The 21,177-nt window shown below is 44.4% G+C and overlaps 2 pseudogenes; both read left to right on the forward strand.

Moving 5' to 3' along the window:
* The first annotated feature begins 7,231 nt into the window (after positions 1-7,231).
* LOC101844628 lies at positions 7,232-14,761 on the forward strand (annotated as a pseudogene).
* A 183-nt stretch (positions 14,762-14,944) lies between these two features.
* LOC101822545 lies at positions 14,945-20,800 on the forward strand (annotated as a pseudogene).
* Positions 20,801-21,177: the final 377 nt, after the last annotated feature.

Below are 21,177 nucleotides of genomic sequence, written 5' to 3' on the forward strand. Positions count from 1 at the left end.
GCTTCTTCATCTGTCAGGTTGAACTAAACCAGGGATCAGGCCTGGGCACAGCAGGCTTCAGAGTGACTTCTTTCCTGGGAATGGTGACAAAGCTTAGTATAATCCCACCCAAAATAAAAAACCAAGAAGGGCCAGACCCTCTACTCCATGTTCAACCAGGATAAACAATACCCGCATTTGGTCATCCATTCTACAAACGATGAAGTCCTGAAGGTTGGAAGGCTGCAATTCTGGTCCAAGTGTGCCACAGAAAATATATGATCTTGACTGAGCAGAGGACAAACAAGAAGGCCTGTACCATGTTATGTAAATCTGGCTTATATCATGAGTGCAAATGGGTCCAACCTGATTTGCCCAGGATTTGAAGACACAGGGCCAACATTATCTTTCATGTATCCATGGATGCATGTATCCATTACTCTTATTTGTTCAGCCAACACTTATACATGTCACTTGTTTCCAAGACTGGGTCTTGTCTTTTTTTCTGTGAATTTCCTCATGACAACGTATTCATGTGAGCAATTGTAGATGACAACCGTCCTTCATACCCCACTGTACCTGTATCTCTTACTCTCTTCTTTTCCTCATTTTATCCATGTTCTCCTTTATCTTCTTCAAGTCCCAGAACTTTTCACATGAATCAAGAATCTTAGAGAATATTGACTATACCAGAGGGGGGTAAGTGCCAATGTCCCATGTCCATCTCTCAGCAAGTCCCCTATTTCTCATCTCTGTATGTGGCTTATGGAACAACTACCTCATTAATCACAGCCCCAGTGTCTTAGTAAATTCCACATACCATAACCAAGTTATCATAGCTGCATTCTCAGTGTTGTGGTGTTTGTAGTTGTAAACACTTGGGATATGAGGCAAGAAGTTTTCATAAGCTCAAGTAAATCTGATCTATACAGATGTTGTATCTAAATACATATGAGTATACCACATACATATGTGAATATGAAGCATGAGCTGTGTTATAAACAGAAATTGCATCCATTGTTGGTGACCATAAAGTTCAGGGTTATGATGCCAGCATATTTACTGTGTGGTGAAGATTAACTCTCTGGCCCAAACATTGCTGCTGTGTGGTCTCCAGTCAGAGGAGACACGTGTGCTCAGGACATGGCTGTAAGTGATTGTGAGTGCTGGGTTTCCTCACCAAAATGTGAGTGTGAAAGCTCTGGGGCTGCAAAAGTGTCCTGACTTATCTGGAAATCAGGCTACCTAGAGCCACAATAGACATTTCAGCCCAGAAGGGAAAGATATCCTGAATTGTGGGGAAGCCAAGCTCCTTGAACCTGGGGGCCAGTAGGCGATGGTCTCCCCACAGGATATAGCAATCCTGCTCCTCTCCTAGCCAGAGCTGTTGCAGCTGAGCTCTGCTCTGTTCGCCTAGTGAATGTCCTAGCAGAGATAAGCACTCCTCCGTTCCTTCTTCCCCTACAGTCTGCCGAAGGGGAAGCCCCTGCAGAAATGAAGCAGTCTCCTCCAGCACTGGCAAAAGGTTGTTGATTTTTCTGCTTCAGCCTTGCTCAGCCCCCTAAGAGTACATCTCAGCAAGTTTCTTCTGGTCTTCTGCTAAGCTCAGCCTTGCTCAGCACCCCTAAGGGAATGTCTCAACAAGGTTTCTTTCTGCTCAATCTCCCTAAAGGAACGTCTCAGCAAGTTCTTCTATTCTGTACTGGTGAATATAAATCTTCACTGAAGTCTCTTTTGATAAAGTGATTTGTTGAGGAAGGAGGTGTCCAGCAGAGTGGCTGCCTCTGCCAGGGTGGGAAAGAACAGCCAGCAAACTGAACAGCCAGAACGGCTTATATAGGGCTTCTTTAGGAGTGAGGTTTTCCCAGGGAAAAGTTTTTCTCTTCAGCTATTGGTCAGTTTAGTGGGTCAGGAACAGAGATGGCTCTGATTTCAAGACACACTGTTGCTTTCACTGTTTCCATTTTAACCTTTAGCTCTAATTTTAGGGCCAGAACTTATTTCTTTTACTGGCCCTGATTCTAGAGACAAAGTGTGTTCTTTTGCACTGGTTTCAAAGTCAGGGAGTCTTTCTTTGGTTCTGGGTTCAGGGATAAAATATTTCATTCACTGGGTTAGGGTTCAAATTCTGGATGGGTTTCTTTCACTGGCTCTTCATTCAGAATCAGGGAACTCAGCATTTGGTTGGTTTCCTGCTCAGGGATTGGTTGGTTTCATGTTTCAATTGTTCAGGCACAGAGTTGACTCTGATGACAGGGCCAAAGTAGGTTTCTTTGGATGGCCCTTTTATCCTACAATGGCCACAGGCTAAAGATCCCAAATCAATATTATCATCACACTGGTCCCTGGGCTTCACTATATAAATATGAGTCATAGAAGCTTTCAGAATCAGCATTAAAGGCTTGTTTATTATTTATTTTAGAATAAACCTAAGGGCCCAGAATCAACTAATAAAGCCGTCAAAACTTGATAATGTATTCACCCACTACATCTGCAATTTAAATTTCACCATGATTGTTATTCACAACAATTCATTAATTTATCTATTTTGTTCATAAGTGGTATCTCAAAATAAGAAAAAGATCGACCTGGACATGTCCATGAGTATTTCAACTGTTGAGGTAGGCTGAGGCTGCAGAAGAATTGTTGTTGTTGTCTATTGATTATGTATATGGAAATATCTACAACCACTCCCTACACACAGAAATGTACCAATGAGGAGTTTATTTGGGAAATCATGAATGCATGTCCTTTGACTGATGTCCTGCAAGTGGCAGATGACATTTCCCCCTGGCATGAAGAGAATCCAACTAAGAAAGCAGCAGCAAGATACACAGAAAATGGAGGAGCTGGTGCCTTCATCCAGAAATGGAAGCATCTCTCAGCCCCACAGCTCACCAAGTCCCTGCATCAGAAAATTCAGAGTAAAGAGAACATCAATCAGTGAGGCCTGGAACAACAAACTGGATAAGAGGCCATTGGAGGGGTTACAGTGAAATGACAGCAAATCTTGCTGACTGCAGGAGACAAGAGAAGCCATAGCTGTCCCATGCTAGGAGAAAGGAGGAAGTTCTGCAGTGCCAGGCTGTGGGTGTCCAAGAATATTGGGGACTGGAAAGGTGGAGGCAAGACTGACCCTCAGATGCTACCCCAGACTGTCTGTCACTGATCCCTGCACCACACCCTCCAGAAAGTAGGCTGGGCTAGACGAGAGCTGCTCCTGATCCTGTAATCTTGGATATAACCTGCAGAGTTCCTTATGATTCTGGAGCTCCTTTAGAGAGACCTGTAATATAGGCTCTGAAACCCTAGGTAGTGCCAGTTATAGAACCTGAATATCCCCCATTCAATGTTTTTTGAGTAGATAAAAGAACTATGAACTTGATCTCTATAGGAGCTGTCCATGGAGTAAGGCAGTATGGAGATGGGGTTAGGTACTTCAGACGTGCAGGTTTTCAGTGTGTTTCAATAAAACAGCTATGTTTGAGTAGGAGTTGGTGTGCAGACTTAAAATCATGACTGCAATGGATGAGGGATCCTGGATCTGGACACAGGAAACTGTAAGTCCTGGAAGCAGGGAGGAGTTTTTGGGATGTAGGGTTTTCTCATGCAGTTCTCTTCTGTCCAGGTCACCTTTCTCAGAGCTGCATCCCATTGTCCACCTGTGACACCCTCAGCATGCATCCCTTAGAGAAGTCCTCCTGAGATTTCCAGTTACATCTTTCTGCAGCCTTCTCTCCACTCCAACCCCCGTCGTGAGCTTGATATTGAAAGGCCGGTGAACTCAGTGACTCCCGGTTAAAGGGAAGTTGCACGCATCCTAGGAGAGCCCTGCTGTGCCTTCCACAGAGGCTAAGGTGAGGCAGGAATGGTGGAACTGGTTTGGTCCTATCTGATGCCCACTGGCTCTTGTAACCTCTATCTTGTTAGTTCAGTTAAATGACCTTCTCCAGGTCCAGTAAACTCTCTATCTGCTCCACCTTGGATCTGAATTCCTGTCTGAGCAAGGTACCTAAATTCTGTGCCCTGTCAATGACACACAGAGCACCCCACTATAGCACAGGCTTAGGTCTGGGAATCCATCATGCCACCAGACTAACTTCTTTTTTTCCTCTTTTATATTTATTTTATTACTTTTTAAAAAGTCTCATTTTACATAGCAATGCCTCCTCCCTCAGGTCCTCCCACTCCCCCACCATCTCTCAATCCTATCTCCCATACAAGGTCTCCCATTGGCCGTCATCAAAGTCTGTCACATTTGGGGCAGGACCAAAGCCCTTTCCCCTGTGTTTAAGCTAAGCAAGGTATCCCTCCATAGGGAATAAGCTCCAAAAAGCAAGTTCATGCACCAGGGGTAAATACTGGATCCACATCCAGCAGCCCAATAAACTGCCAAAGGTCCCCAACTGTCACCCACATTCAGGGAGCCTAGTTCTGTCTCATGCAGATCCCCCAGCTGTCAGTGACTTCCCACTTTCTCAGGTCAACTATTTAAGAGTAACTTCTTAAACTTATTAAATCCTGTAGCCTATGGGTTCCTGCTTTTCCTTCTCATTCAGGGGAGACTCTTAAGGAGACAGAGGGAAAATTAGTTAAACTGGGTAAGCTTTGAAGAGTCAGTTGCTGAGACTACAGAGATGGAGTAACTCAGACATGTCAGAAGACATTGTAGGAAATGTGTGTACTCAAATTTTCTTACCAGGTCCTGTGAAATGACTCATCAGCTAAAGGTATCTGTCTCCAAACTGGTGGCCAGAGTTCAAATCCAGAACCAATATTGTGCAAGGAGAGAACTGATTCTAAATGCCCCACCAAAGCCCACAGAAGTAGCCTTCTCCTGAGCAAAGCATCATTGATACAGGAAGAGGTCCTGTATCAATAATGAGGAGTCAGCCAAGTAGAAGGAGATCTAAGTTGTGCTGGACCTGATGGTAAGGGTATAAAGGAGCAGATGGATCTTTTCCCTTAGTGGTCCTGTAGCTGTAGCTACTCCTGGACTCTTGGATAATATAGTGCATTCACAATGTCAGATATCTCTAAGGGAATCACCCTCTAGGAAAGAACAGTGGCCTGTCAGCCTTCAAAAGGCACAGTCATTGTAGCAAACAGAAGTTCTTGCTAACCCAAAAACCTCAGTTGACCTTAGTGGTCCCTGGGTTCCCTTCACCATGCATCTAACCTGGGTCAAGGAAGACTGAATTCCAAAGCAAAGGGCATGTGTGCTCTGGGGCTATCAGCAACTCTCAGGCTCTTATCTGAAGTTCAGCCAGAATGGCTTCATGCCCAGGTCATATGTGAGCACTTAAACTCTCCTAGAGTGAATCCCTTAACCTCTTCATTGGCCTCTCCAATATTGATACTGAAAACTTGGTTGACTTCTTCCTGAGACTCCCAGTCAGATCCACTGAACTCACCTCACCTGTGACACTGCTATGGGTTACCAGGCTTTGGGAAGTCACCAGGGTTCTCCATGCAGGAGGGGTCTGCCTGAATCATTCATGGTTATTCTTTGTTGTATTCTTTGCTTGGATTTCTGGGCCCAGAGTTAGTGACAACTCTAAGAGGGATGGAGTATATCTGTCCTCTTCTGTCTCATCCTTACCCATGTTGTTTTCAGAACACCAAAGTCTCAGGGGCTTACAGATGTTGTCCAGGGTTACCTACAACTCTCTGCATATATTGTGACACAGAACCTGAGAGGCTGAGATAGAGGCCAGTCTGGACTACATACAATACTCTGTCTCAAAATCAAAACAAATCAAAAGGCAGAAGGGAAGAAATTTCTTCACCTTATTTGATTTTCACCTGATGACTCCTGTTCTGAGAATGGCTTTTTATCTTCCAGCCATAAGGATATTTTGCTCCATTACGTGGGGTTTCATGGAGAGTTTTTTGAAGATAAAGAATTGTGGGTGGAGGCAGGCTCTAAGAAGGACCATTTCCGTAGGTTTTGTCTTCTGCAATTACTTTCAGGCACCGCAGGCAGAAGTCCTCAGTGAGATACTGATGGTGTCTGGACACTGGTGCTGTCTGGTAGGCCATTGTGTTTAGAAAGCAGGTTACAGGACAAAGTGAGCTCATGAACTCAGAAAGATGTTGAGAAGTCATTGTTGAGTGGCTGATAGAGGTTGCTGGCCTTATTCACAAAGGTGGCAACAAAGATGCTATGTACATGTGGGTCAGATGGAGGAGGGATGCAACAGAAGATTCGCTAGGCCAGTTTGGGGCTTTTAAACATTTCTTGTTGGACTCATCAGGTCTGGAAAATTCTGCAATGTCAGAATGTAGTGGTTTGGGAGGAGAGGTGTCAAGGAGGTGGGAGCTCATACAGATGACACTCACAGAAGGAGGGTCGCACTGGACACCTCCCTGCACTCCAGGCAGAGAGGATCAGGACTGCTTAAGATGGCACAATACCCAAAGCAGGGACATTTTCTGAGGTAAAGCAGAGATAACAAACACCAAACACAAGGTGTTCAAACACTTATTTTCAAGACTTAGAGCATGTAGGTATTTAAGATACTTAATTGACTTTGTGTCATCTCCTCATTTCCTGGTCCCCACCACAGAGTCCTGGGATTCTGTGTGCAGGTTATGGCTATGCTTCTCTCAGCAGCTCATATGTCAGTGCTGGTACAGACCGTGTGTGTGTGTGTGTGTGTGTGTGTGTGTGTGTGTGTGTGTGTGTGTGCGCGCGTGCGTGTGAGAGAGAGAGAGAGAGAGAGAGAGGGAGAGAGAGATTGTGTCTGTGTTTGTGTGTGTATATATGTTGTATGTGTGACTTCCTCTGTGTCTATGTGTGCTGTATGTGTGTCTCTGAGTCTCTCTCTCTCTCTCTCTCTCTCTCTCTCTCTGTGTGTGTGTGTGTGTGTGTGTGTTGGAGTTTCTTGAAGTTTTTCCCCATTCCCCTGGGCCTGGATATATTATGAGGTTCATGTTTCATGCTTAGGACATCTGTGAATATGTTTGACTATGAGGTGTGTCCTGAAATGGACGGGAGCATCAGAAGGTCCAGAAATATTCAGGAGAAGAGCATCCTATCCCCGTCTCTCCAAGCACCTGTTAATATAAGGAAGGCTATTTCTAACTTTCACAGATCTCCATTAAATAAGAACTTTGCCAAGCTTAACCAAATTTCCACGCCTACATCCCTAAAGGTTTAAATCCCAGCCTGGGAAAGGCCAGCCTCTATAGTTTCCTGCAGAGAGACTGTCATCTTGTAGCTGTGCAGATTTAGGCCTGAGTTCCAACCATGTCATTCAATAGGCTTTCTCCTGGCTGGCTGTATGCTGTGTCCTGTGGGCTCCTGCTTCTCCTCCTCCACGTGCATGGTGAGACTAAGTGAGCAGAGGGGACCAAGGTCAGAGCTGCCCGGTTCTGTAGTCAGAGGCTGAGATTATGGGAGGGAATTATGAGGGAGGGAGGAGCTGGTGGAGATGACAGCTAAGAGTGTGGATGTGTGCACCCCCTTATGTCCCCATCAAAGCCTAAGTCTGGGCCCTGTGGCATGTGGAGAGATAGGGATGTCTATGAGAGGGAGCCAGCAGGGACAGAAGAGCAGAAGTTATGTGTCTTTCCTCCATGTGTGACTGTGGGTGGAGCTCCTAGTGACCTCAGATAACGACAGTAATTCTTTCATAATGCCAAGTGGCTCTGAACCTTGCTAACAATTTTCAAAAGGGCCAATGGACAAGGTTTCCAGAACTCCTCATCTCTTCATCCCACAGCTGAATTGAGAGGAACCAGATTACCATCTCTTATACCACGATGATGATGAGCTAGGAATTCTAAGTGTGGTGACAGATGATGGCATCTCTTCACCTGCAGGGCAGGACTCAGCTGGCCCCATCAGGAACACACACACTGGGCAGGTAAGAGGAAGCCTTGTCCATGTGCAAGACAGTGATGTTGGTGTCCACACCTTCCTGGGAATTTCCTTTGCCAAGCCACCTGTAGGACCACTGCGATTCGCACCACCTGAGCCCCCTGAGCCGTGGAGGATGTGAGAGATGGGACCTGACACCCAGCCATGTAAGTTCTGGGGTTCAGGGGACCTCGGGCTTTATCTCTAGGCCACAGTGCAGTGTTTCCTCCATCTCAGCTCTATAGCAGCTTTCTCTGTGTGAACGAGCCAAGGATTAGAGAAGAACAACTGTGCCAGACTCTTGGGTGAGAAATTGACATCTGTATGGACTTAGCTCCAGGTTCTGGAGTGAGGAGCAGAGACTAAGGCCGCTCTTCAGTCAGTGTGACCATCCATTGTCTGGGTGTCATTGTCTAAAGAACAGGCACACATGCTCTCAACTGTGAGGAGACTATGTAGAAGAAGGAGGTACTTTGAGAGTCTGGAAGTGGGATGAAGAGTGTCTCACTACACAATGGCATTGTCCATTCATTTCAATAGATCCCATGTTGGCACTGCACCCCAATATGCAAGTATGTTTGTGTTCTGTTGCTGTGATAGAGGATCCCGACAAAAGTAACATACTAACGAAAGATTTTACTATGGGTCACATTTCCTGGTTGTAATCAACCATATTTGGAAACCACATGGGCAGAAGTTTAAGGAAGCCAATCACATCTCATGCATAACCAGGAAGAGAGCCTGTAGGTCACATGCATGCCTGCTAATTCTTCACTTAGTCTCTCCAGGCTTATATAATTCAGAATCCCCATTCCCAGGGCCTAGCCATGCCCAAAAGTGGGCCTGGCCAGGGAATGCTTCTTCCTGCAATGGTCAGGTATTCATCTCTCAATTAATGTAATCAAGTTAATTTTTCCAGCGCCTGCCCACAGACAAACAATATCTAGATTAGTGGTTTGCAACCTGTGGGATATGCCCCTCCCCCAAGGGGTTGCACATCAGATATCCTGTATATCAGATATTTGGCCTGTGATGACTCAATTTTTAAGGCAGCGATCCTGGAATTCCAAAAGGATTTCAGTTGCCATGCTGGGTTTATCTAAGATGTCAGGGAAAGCACAGAAAATGCTTTGCTACACCTGCTGCCTATTGGCTCCCTGTGGTTTCTGCATTTCTGTTCTGAAATAAGAGATTTGCCCCACCCAACCAAATTTTGACACCTACACCCCTAAAGGTACAAATTCTTTCCTGAGCAAGGCCTACCTTTTCTGTTTCCTGTTCTTTTGACTCAGAGCCTGTCACCTTGACTACAAATTGCCTGAAAATTATTTTTAAGAAGGGAAATGGACAAATTTTACAGCCCTAGGTAATCCAGGAGGCCTCATCTCCACAGCTGACATAAGAGGACCCAGGTTACCTTCCCCATGTGGCATCTCTCCACTTACAGGACAGGACTCAGACAGCCCCATCATGTGTGTGCACACACACACACACACACACACACACACACACACACACACAGGACAAGTGACAGGAAGCCTTGTCTGTGTGAAAGAGTGAAGTTGGTGGCCACACCTTCCTGGGAATTCCCATTGTTAAGCTAACTTTAGAACCACTGTGTTTTTCTCCACATGAGACCCCTGACCTATGGAGTGGTGTGAGAGATGTCAGTTCATAGACCCTTTTCTAGAGAATGGTGCCTCCTACAATAGGCAGGCATTCCTATCTCTATGAAGGTAATCAAGCTAATTTGCTGCAGGTAGGACAAAGGCAAATAGGCTCTAGACCACTGGATCTTAACGTGGGTTACAAGCCCCAGAGGTCACACTGAGACATCCTGCATGTCATGGATTACATTACTGTTCTTAATAGTAGCAAAGTACAGTTATAAAGTAACAATAATATAATTTCATGGTTGGGGGCTCACAACACCATAAGGAACTATATTAAAGTGGCACTAGAAACATTGAGAACCACTGATCTAAATAATTCTTCATTATGATTCATTTTAAAGGTGATTCCACATTATGGAACATCAACAATTAAAACTAACAACCACACCAGGATTTAAATGGTACAGCACTGATGAATGTCAGTACCGGAAGATAATCATTTTCATAGAGGATACCAGCAGTCTCCATACACTAGCCCTCAGGATGTTACTATCCAACCAGAGGCCTCCCTAGGGGTCCTGTTCCATTCCCATTTCTACAGGACTGGTAACCTTTACTTTGGTAGGAAGGGCCTTTAGGGAAGAGTCACATGTTATCAGTGCATCATGGAAAGTGGTATCTGGATGTGGCTGAGGGAAAATTCAGACAAAGATTTATGTTTGATTATCACATATCTGTGACTAACTGTCTTCCATTTCATCAGGTGTCCACAGACTGATATAATGACTTTAGTGGTTGCAAAGGGAATGAATCTGATTGTGCCTCCCACGTTTATGTCTGAGGACTGCCTGTATCTCAACATCTACACACCAGCTCATGCCCATGAAGGTTCTAATCTACCTGTGAGTGTCAGACTGTAGTCAGCTAGGGAAGAGGATGTTCCTTTCTCTGGAAGATTGGAAGGGACAAATTAATTCTGAGCTCCACTGTAGTTTAGACCCTAATTAGTAATCTTATAATAGTGTGTTCAAGAAGGTCATCTCAGGCCTGGTGAGTTGCTTAAACCTGGGTTTATGTCTCAGAGCCCAGAGTCTCTGAGCAGTAAGAGGCTATAGGTGTTTGATTAAACCAGAAATTCTACCTAGTTGAACTTGGCAGAACTTCTCTGGAGAGTGCTTGAGGGTTATATACTGACATCATGAAAATTTCTAGCTGCAAGTTATCTGTTGTACCAATGGGATCTGATGTCCCTTTTGAATAGCAATCAGGAAAGACACTCATGGAGATACCCCTATTTGGGCCACTTTGTTGTGTCTGAGTGTAATAATGATATTTTTTTAGATCTAGAGCTATTAATGCATTCTGAGATTTCCTGTTGTGGAAATGGGAATGGAAATAAGCTATTGGCCTAGAATACCCCATCTGTGAACCATGTCCTGAGATCCTGAGGAGATCTGTGTGTAATACGAACTGCACAGAGAAAAATCAATAGAGAATATAATAGGCAGTCTATTTGAACTAGGGCTGGGCATGGCATCTGTGGTGCATTGGTTGTAGGAATGGCTTCCATGAATGATGGTTCCATACTGACAGCTACTGAGGATATATCTACTGGTCTCTATCCAGTATCACTTTGGTGTCCTTGGCTATTTCAGGTAATGCTGGGACTTGGCTGGTTAATGTTGTTTGAGTAGAACATGAACAAACCTGTGTTTCCTGTTCCTGCCACTTCACAGCACTGGAGACAAGCATGCCAGAGGAAACTGGGGTTACGAGGACCAAGTGGCTGCCCTACAGTGGGTCCAGCAGAATATCACCCACTTTGGAGGCAATCCTGGCCAGGTCACTATTTTTGGTGGTTCAGCAGGAGGCACAAGTGTGTCCTCACTTGTACTGTCCCCCATGTCCAAAGGAATCTTCCACAGAGCAATTATGCAGAGTAGAGTAGCCTTGCTGCCTGACCTGATCTCTGATACCCATGAGATGGTCTACACAGTGAGTATACACTAAAATATCAGTCCTTACTTGCTGCATCAGTCGTTGCCTCTGGTACTCTGTTAATATGATAAGTGGAGAAAGAAGGATCAGGGGAAATAGCTTCTTTACAGCAATTTGTGAAGCATAAAACTTAGAATCCATCCTCTCTGCTTTATGTCTACTGAGTATGTTATTTGACACAAAAGCTGAGCACGATGACTTCCACAGTTGGTAAAAAAAAAAAAAACATATGCATGGTTTCCTAGTTTACTTCTTATGTCTGTGATAAAGACCATGACCAAAGCTACTTGGGGAGCAAATGGTTAACTTCAGCTTCCAGTTCATAGTCCATCTTCAAGGGAAGTCAGGGTAGGCACAAAGTCAAGCCCCTGTAGCCCAGAACTGAAGCAGAGACAAGGTAGAAACACTGCTTACTGCCATGTTACCCATGGCTCCTAAGTTTCTTTTCTTATACACTTGCCCATAGGTATTAATCACCACCATAGAATGGGCCCTCAAGCTTCTGTCATTTATCTGAAAAATGCTTGGATATGCCTTTGGATCAATTCAATAGAGGCCTTTGTCTCAGCTGAAGTTCCTCTTTCTAGATTACTCTGGCTTCTGTCGAATTGACAAAAATTAACTCAGACATATATATTGAGGAAAGGGTCATCTGATAAAAATACTTGCTGTCCAAATATAGGGTTCCAATTTCAAATCCCCAGAGCCCACTTAAGGCTAGAAGTGTTAATATGTGTCATTAAACCCAGTCTCCTATGCAAAGATGGGAAGCAGAAACAGTAGAATCCCTGAGAGATCATAGTCCAGGTAAGCTGGTGTAGACAAAACAAGAGGAAAGTGACAGGTGATACCCAAGGGTGCTCTCTGACCTTTGCAGGCAAAACATGACATTCCATACTTATTGTCACACATGAACACCACACACAAAAACTAACAATAGAACAGTCCTGTCCCAGTTATCACCTCTGAGCAAAAAAAGAAAGAGTAAATAATTCCACTTAAGTCCTTACACAGACAAGAAACATTAGGGTGTGATACTTAGGGGCAATGAAAATACTTGGAATCAAGGAAACTCTGCTCAATGCTCGGAAGGATTAGCCAAGCATTGCTTTTTTTGTTTACAGATAGTAGCCAACTTATCAGGATGTGAAGCCAAGGACACAGAGGCCATGGTACACTGCCTATGAGACAAGACTGAAGAAGAGATTCTGGCTATGAACCAGGTTGGGAGAATTGTGTGACTCAGCAGACCTGGTCAACATAATGTGGCATTGCCAGTACTTATTACTAACTAATCCCATTGGTTAGCTTTCCTTTTAGTACTATGTACAGAAGTAACAAATAGGCTAATTTTCATGAAGTTTCTTCTGTAATTAACATAGCATCCTGAGATGATATATGAAATGGGGAAATAGTGTGTGCATTCAGTAGGCATCACAATATTTATGTGAATGATGTTCAACACTGATCGGTAATGCCCCATAGGTCTTCAAATTGATCCCTGCAGTGGTGGATGGTACATTTCTACCTAGACACCCTCGGGAGCTCTTGACCTCTGTGGATTTTCATGCTGTCCTCAGCATTATGGGTGTAGACAGTGATGAGTGTGGCTTGGTAATACCATTAGTAAGACCTTGTTCTAAGCCCCTGGGAACCTAAACTCAAATGACTGGTAATGGGAAGTCAGAGATACTCTAATCTAGGTCAAACCCATCCTATACTGAAGACTCTCTCTCCTCTGTCCCCCAGTTGACAGGCCTTGATGATGTCATTAAAACCATAACCAGAGATACCCTGCCAGCTGTTATGAAGAGCACAGTAGCACAGATGGTAAGAGACCTTGGCTCCTGTCTTAACAAACAGGGTTCCCATATATTGTTCTCAATTGTCATGCCCAGAAATGTCTGTGTGTTCTTCAGTTTGGTCTCTCCCAAAGCTTCTGCCTTTCCACATATACTCTGTTTCATCTCTGGCAATATTCCTTAGAAGGAGGCTATTTCATACCTATCCAAGAGTGTGTCTAACATCCCTCTTCCTGATTCTTCCTGGTGTAGAGGCTGCCTCATGAATGTAGTGACCTGCTAATGCAGGAATACATGGAGGATGTTGAGGACACCCAGACCTTCCAAGCACAGTTCAGAGAGTTGATGGAGGACTTCATGTTTGTGATTCCTGCACTCCAAGTAGCACATTTTCAATGTGAGTACACCTTTATCAAGACCAAGGGTGAGGCAAGCTGTAAGTCCCAGTTGAGCTCTGTGGTGTCCAGGCCTGACCCATGTTATCATCAGGTCTCTGATTTAGGCACCTGAAGACATGTACCTCAATGAATTTTTATGAATTGGGGAAATGAATTGCATCTTTTCCAGGTTCAAAGGAAGAAACATGTTAGTTAGTGACTTCTCAGCATTACTCATCTGGGATTGCCAGAGTCACTGTTTAACATACTTCCCATAGTCAATTCTCCAGGTTGGAGATCACCACCCAACTCTGATTCCAGATAGTTTTATGCAAGGTTTCTTGTCACCATAGTTTAGGCAGAAAAGCTGCATGTGAGAAATCATTATGTTAACATGTACTCACTCCCAGGCTCGCAGGCTCCTGTCTACTTCTATGAGTTCCAGCACCAGCCAAGCTATATCAAGTATAAGGATATCAGGCCATCTCATGTGCAGGCTGATCATGGTGACCATGTTTCCTTTATCTTTGGCTCCTACTTCTGGGGCTTGAAAGGTGAGTCTTATTTGTTTTACTTGATCTGAACGTAGTTCCTGATGCATTCAGGAGAGATTACTGAGCTCCCACAACAGCTAAGGAAACTGGGGCTCTGGGAGAGAAGGGATCAAGTGTTCACCATTTCTGAGCAGAAAAGAACAAACTATATCAATGTTAGGATATGAATCTTTCCTAGTCTAGCTTGTGCTAGGAGTAATGACAACACAATGGGGTAGGAATGCACCTGGGATAATTCAAGTAGAGTATTGGATGGATGCAAGGTTCTGAGGGCTGAGGGAAGAGAGTTCAACTCAGGCCTAGGGTTCAGGTTCAGGCTGTGCTTGTTAAAGTAAAGCATAAATTGCACCTGCATGATGTGGGTAGGACTTATCGTTATCTCCTTCTGTCTGCAGTTGACTTCACTGAGGAGGAGAAGCTTCTGAACAAGAGGATGATAAAGTACTGGGCAGCTGGACATCGAGCCTTCTGTGGGCCAAGCCCTAAAGGCCAGAAAGCTGCAATTCTGGATGAAGACTCTTCCCCAGAAGATTCAGGAGCTAAAGGGGCTCAGGAAAAGCATACTGAGCTTTAGTGCTCCAGCTTTCCCACCACAATGTTGGACCTTCATTGCCTTCAGGGGTAGCTAGACCCTGTGACATTGATGTGGATCCTGACTTCTGTGGGACTACAGACCCAGACATGGCCCTCAGTAGCAATTTGAACCTGGACAACACCATGGCCATAGGTGGCAACACAGGCCACTAACATTGCTGACATGGCCCCGGCAGAAACATGTCACTCAGACTTCAGACTTGGCCACAGGTACAGCATAGAATTTGGGGGTTCTGGAGGCATTTGGCAGTAATATGGGCCACAGGCATCACCATAGAGCCCACTTGTCATTGAAGCCCTGATTCACACATGGTTCTGGGTGGCATCCTTGACCTGGATGTCACCATGTCCCCAGGTAGCTGCACAGGCCACAGGGATATGCATCAGCCTGGCTTCAGGGTGACCCCCAGTCACCAAAAAGACCACAGGTGGATGCCTGGGCTGTGGTCATCCATACCACTACCAATGGTAACAAGAAACATGGACATAAACACAGACTCATGTCATGTTGTAAGATATGATCCCTGGCTTCAGCTCAAGCCTGGATGAGTCCATTCAGATCAGAACAGTGCCTGTGGTGGTGTGGCTCTCCAGCACCTATTTGGCCACATGTGACAGCCCCAACCCCATGCATCCTCATAGCCCTTGGTTGTAACATGGCCATGGACATCAGCACAGATTGAGGCTGTAGTAGTGCCATGAACACACATGATCCTTGTGGCAGCCCAGGACAGGTATACCACATATCCCCTGATGGCAAGTAGTCCTCTCACCTCAACCCGTTCTTCACAGCTTTCCCCTGTTGAGATCTGCTTCTCTCTAAAAGACATGAATCTATTCTCCCCCTTATACTGCACCATATATTTGCACACCAATCCAGCCCATCAGTTTTTTTTTAATGTCACTGATCAGACTCATGGATGCTCTGAGTGGATGTGTGTGACCATCTCACCACATAAGCATTTCTAACTCAACATTTGCCCTTTAAGTCACGTCTGACCAACACTCTGTGGAATAGTCCTTATCCTTCTGGGAAAACTTTGATGAGAGTCAGCCAATATGTTTGCATGTGTGAGGCCCAAAGTGCCCCATCTTATTTAAGACTTCAATTGGATTGGGTTCCTTTCTTCTTCTCTCCCATCATCCTCTCCCTATCCTCTCTATCTTCTTCCCCAAATGAAGCAGAATCTTTAGGCACTGTTGACTACAGGGAATCTCATATCCTGTATCAGAAAGTTCAGGTTTTCTCATATATCTAAGTTGCCATTAGAAACCTTGATTTCCCTAAGCCATATTGCCTTCACAAATTCACAATGCTACTCCGAATAGATATAAACTATAAACTGGTCTCAGTGACTATGGCCTTAGGTGATTGGAGGCTGAGATGTGGCAAGAAAACAAGACCCACTTCTCTGAAACAAAGCAAAAAACCATAACATCATTAACTACAAACAGTAACAAATTACAGTTTTGTAGATTGAGAAATCCAAGGTCCAGAATCCTACAGGTTTGCTGTGTGGTGAGAAGCAGTTCTCTAGCTAGTGGTCTCAAGGATTATATCTTGAGCCCTCTGCTGACAGAATGTGTAAACAATGGTATTCCCAGGACAACTTACATGTCTGCTGACTGGGGGTTCAGGGAAGATTTTCCTGTTATTGAGACTGACCATGCAGGTCACTGTACTCCTGTTCTGTTTCCATCCCCCACCTGCATTCCACACCTGCCCCCTCTAAGGCATGGATTATTGTCATGCATGTTTGGTAGGTATCACACTCATGGCTTCCCCAAGCCCACCCAGGTTGCTCATTGCCACTACTGCAGCTTTTCCCTGACTTCCTGGAACTGCCATGGCTTTTCCTCATGCCTCCATGTGATTTTTGCATGCAGTGCCAATCACCATGGCATGTGCCAGAGCCATCTCTCTACTTCCAGCAGCCCTCCTCTAGGTTACTGCCCAGCACACACCTCCATAGTTGGAGCTCCAACCTAACATGGCTTCCCTGATGTACTGGCCTACCAGAAATTCCCAGCACTTCAGCCCCTGCTGCACACGCAGGTTGCTTCCTTTTCCTTTCTCTCTAACAAAAATCTGTAGGAGGAAGCCTGTATGCCGCCATTAACCATGTGACTTACTAGAGGTACATACAGAGGAGGTAAGAGCAGTTTACCACACTGCTAACCACACCCACTTTAGGCATGACTAAAGACGTATACGGACGGACATAAAGATGTACACATATGTAGGTGGTGAACTACGTCACTAGCCAGGCCCACTTTTGGGCATGGCTAGGGGGCGTTACGGGGGAAGGCATAAAAGACAGCACACAGGATTTTTCCCGGATTTCTGCTTCCGGTTCGGCAGCAGAAATCTACTGGGCTCATCTGGGTCACTTGTTTGGTATCTTGTGAGTAATTTCTAAAATAAATACTTAGTTTTACTTTCAGTAACTGTGCCATTTATTGTTACAGCATCAAATATCCATTCAGTTTAGGTTTATTGTGTATTGATTAGAATTTACAGGTTGTGAGACATATGAGACAAATTAGACAGGAGTTTTGGTGTCCCTGGATTTGCTTCTGTGGTGCAGCTATGACACCTGCTGACCAAGCATTATTGTAACATAAACTCAGTGAGCAAACCATCAGGCCTCTATTTTCCAAGATTTTACTTTACATAAATTACTGGATATTTTGCAATATAAGCTAATAAATAAATAAGCAAGAAAATAAATAAATAAAATTAACTTCTCCATGGCAATGGCAGATAATATTACTATACAGGAATTTAATTTTTTTTCATTTCTGCTATGGATAGAATTTTAGAAAAGGTATTCAAACTACCTGGAACATACTCATTCATAGCCATAATTGTTATTAGCTTGATAATCCATTTAATATCCTGAAAAACTGGTTTCAAAACAGAGCTAACAATGAGGAACTTATAGAAATTATATAGGTATTACAGACTGGTTAAGGATGTAGAGTAAGGGAAACACTTCCTAGTGGTATTATAAGATTGTACAGCCACTTTTGAAATCAGTTTGGTGGTTTCTTAGGAAAATAGGAATTAATCTACCACAAGACCCAGCAATTAAATTCTTCTCAAGGTTGTTTTTATAAAGAAGGTCAACTATTTTCAGGTAATATTAAGAGTTAGAATCACCATTATGAATATAACTGTATTAGTAGTTTGGAAAGAATATCAAAATCTTAATTTCCTTTTTTGAAGAAATCTGAATGTTTATCCCAGGAGGGCAGTTTTGATTATATGTGTATGCATAAAGTTTTTCTGGATATATCATAATTAAACAGTTCAATAATAATAATAATAATGTTATACTTGAAGAATTACTGGACACAGGTGATGATGTTACCATTTCAACTCCAGAATCTAGGCATCCAAGTTGGCCTCTTCAGGAGGTAGAAGTTCAATTTTCAGGTATTGGAACCCTATCTCTGGTAAAACAAAGCACAAGATGTGTTGAATACATAGGGCCAGAAGACTAAAGAGGAAGGCTGAGAGCATAGTGACTAATATAGCAGTAAATCTATGGGGTCATAATCTATTGCAGCAATGGGATATCCAGATTAATATTTCTCTAGTATCATAAATTACACATAAACAAATTCATGTTTATGGAAAAAACATTATAAGGCACTATATAAAACAGACCCTGACAATCCAGACTGTACAAAAACAGAATACAAGTGTCAAACTCTACCCTTAAAATGGCTAACTGACAAACCTGTCTGGGTTGGGAAATGGCCTATGACTTCTGAGAAGCTAGAGGGTCTAGAACAGCTGGTTCAGGAACAGCTAAATGCTGGACATATCAAAGAATCTGTCAACCCTTGGAATACTCCTATATTTGTTACTAAAAAGAAATCTGGAAATTGGAGAATGCTTAGACCTGAGAGCCATCAATAAAGTAATTCAGCCAATGGCTTCTATACAGTCTGGAATGCCTGTACCTTCTTTGATACCTAAAGAATGGCCTATTATAGTTATTGACTTAAAAAACTTTCTTCACTCTACCTTTACAAGAAAAAGATAAGGAAAAATTTGCCTTCACGGTGCCTACTTACAATTCTCAGCCTGTCAACAGATATTAATGGAAGGTTAAGTAGCAAGTAGCCCCATCATGTGCCAATATTTTATACAAAATTTTATACAAAAACCATGAAAATAACTCATGTACAGTTTCCACAATGTAAATTTTATCATTACATGGGTGATATTTATTGGCTAATTCTAAGGCAGAAATGTTAGAAAAAAAGTTCTAGAAAGTTTTATGTCACTGGAGATTACAAATTGCTCCTGAAAAAGAATATAGAGAGGAGATTCTATTAATTACTTAGGGATTTACATTAGGTCTACAGAAAATTAGACCACAGAAAGTACAGATCAGTAGAGATTGATATCAGGATCTTAATGATTTTCAAAAATTGCTAGGAGAAATTTCCCAGCTATAGACCATTATTGGAGTAGAAGGATATGATCTAAAATTTTTGAAAAAGACCCTAAAAGGGGTCAAGGACTTACATAGTCCAACAACATTATCAACTGAAGCTGAAAAGAAATTGAATTGGTTAGAAAGAGAAAACACAGGAGGCTCATAGTGATCATGTGATCCAAAGCTTAACTGCATTCTGGTGATATTGCCATCTAGGAAATACACTTCAGGGATTTTGATGCAGAGAGAAGATATATTTGAATGGATATTTCCACCACATAAAGTGAATAAGAAATTAAACCATTATAGAAAAGATTTCAGATTTGATTTTAAAAGGAAAATTTAAGATTTTGTCAACTGACAGGAATGAACCCAGAAGACGAGCAACAAATATCCCAAACCTGAGAGAATAAAAATCACAAAAAACCCATTTGGATCTTCCACACATTGTAAGGAAAACACGAATCTCTGGAGTCCATACATTCTACACTGATGCAAACAAATCAGATAAGGCAGGATTTAACTCAGGAGAAATATGTAAATTGGTTCAAAGCCTTTATAACTCCATGCAAGAGGCAGAACTGGAGAGCTGCTCTGCCTTGTCCCTGGGAGCTGGAGGAGCCATGAAGACGCTCCCTGGAGAGGCCTGCCCTACTGTTCCTGTGCAGAGTTCCAGGACAGCCTCAACTTCAGCTACCATGCCTCAGGCCTGAGCCTGCACCTCACACCACCCAGTTGGGGAACGTCCCCGCAGGAGCAGCCCCTGTCCCCAGTACTAAGGCCTGAACCCCCAGACACAGGGAAGTTTCCTGTGCCCCCCACCCCTCCATCCAAGAGGCACTGCAGCTCACTCTCGGTGCCTGTGGACCTGTCTCTCTGGCAACTGCCTGCCCCCTCCAAGCTGTGGACTCCCATCAAGCACCAGGGCAGCGGGTCTCCAGCCTCAGGTTCGTCCAAGCTCCCACTGCCTCTTCTCAATGTGCCTCAGCCCACAGACCCTACAGCCCTCCTTTCTTCAGCCTGGCCCTGGCCCAAGATTCCTCTCAACCCTGCGCCACCTCCCCTCAGAATGGTTCTTGGGAGAGTGATGCTGAGTCCCTGTTACCCAGCCTGGGCTCACAAGCGAGCCGCTTCCTGCCCTCTTCCCGGAGTTCCCCTGCATCTTCCCTAGAGCTTCCCTGGAGACCTTGAGGTCTCTGCAACCTTCCCCGAAGCTGCAGCCCTGTGACCTGGATGCCCGCAAAACTGGGGTCAAGCAGCGTCATGAAGAGGACTCCCGGTACCTACTGCCTTCCTTAGACTTTGACAAGATGAATCAGAAACCGTACTCTGGAGGTCTCTGCCTCCAAGAAACAGCTTGAGAAGGCAGCAGAATCTCTCCACCGTGGCTCATGGCCTGTAGCCCCACCCCTCTCTGCTTCCTGCAGTACTGTTGAGGGTTCATCCCACATGCTGAGTGAGAGTGAAGAGGAAGAAGTGGGGGCCATGCCGTGGGGACGGCAGGCGCTAAACAAGCTGACACTGTGCTTGAGGACCTGGACCTGAATCTGATTGAGGAAAACTAAGACTGAGAGGGTGCTTCCTGGGGCCACACAGGCTGACTGTCTAATAGCTACTAACACGTGTGAACGCCCCAAGGCTGAGGGTCCAGCCTGGGAAAGGGGGTGAGCGGAGGGCTCAAGGCAGCCCAAGTCTTCTCGCTCCAGCAAGCTCGACCATGCCAAGAGATTGGCCTGGACAAGATAAACAGAGCCGGTGGCCGGAAGGACAGCCCCAGAGCAGACCCTCCCCATGGCAGCCCTGATTGTGAGTATCCCTGCCACCGAGAGAGCAATGGGCAGGGAAGGAAGGGGTCTACTGACCCCAGCTCGGGGAATCTCACTAGCCCCTTTGCTGCAAAGGGAACTTGTGTCTTAGAGTTGGGCCAGGGTGGGTGCATTCA

This window comes from Mesocricetus auratus, unplaced genomic scaffold, assembly GCF_017639785.1.
Source record: "Mesocricetus auratus isolate SY011 unplaced genomic scaffold, BCM_Maur_2.0 Super-Scaffold_100062, whole genome shotgun sequence".
Lineage (NCBI taxonomy): Eukaryota > Metazoa > Chordata > Mammalia > Rodentia > Cricetidae > Mesocricetus > Mesocricetus auratus.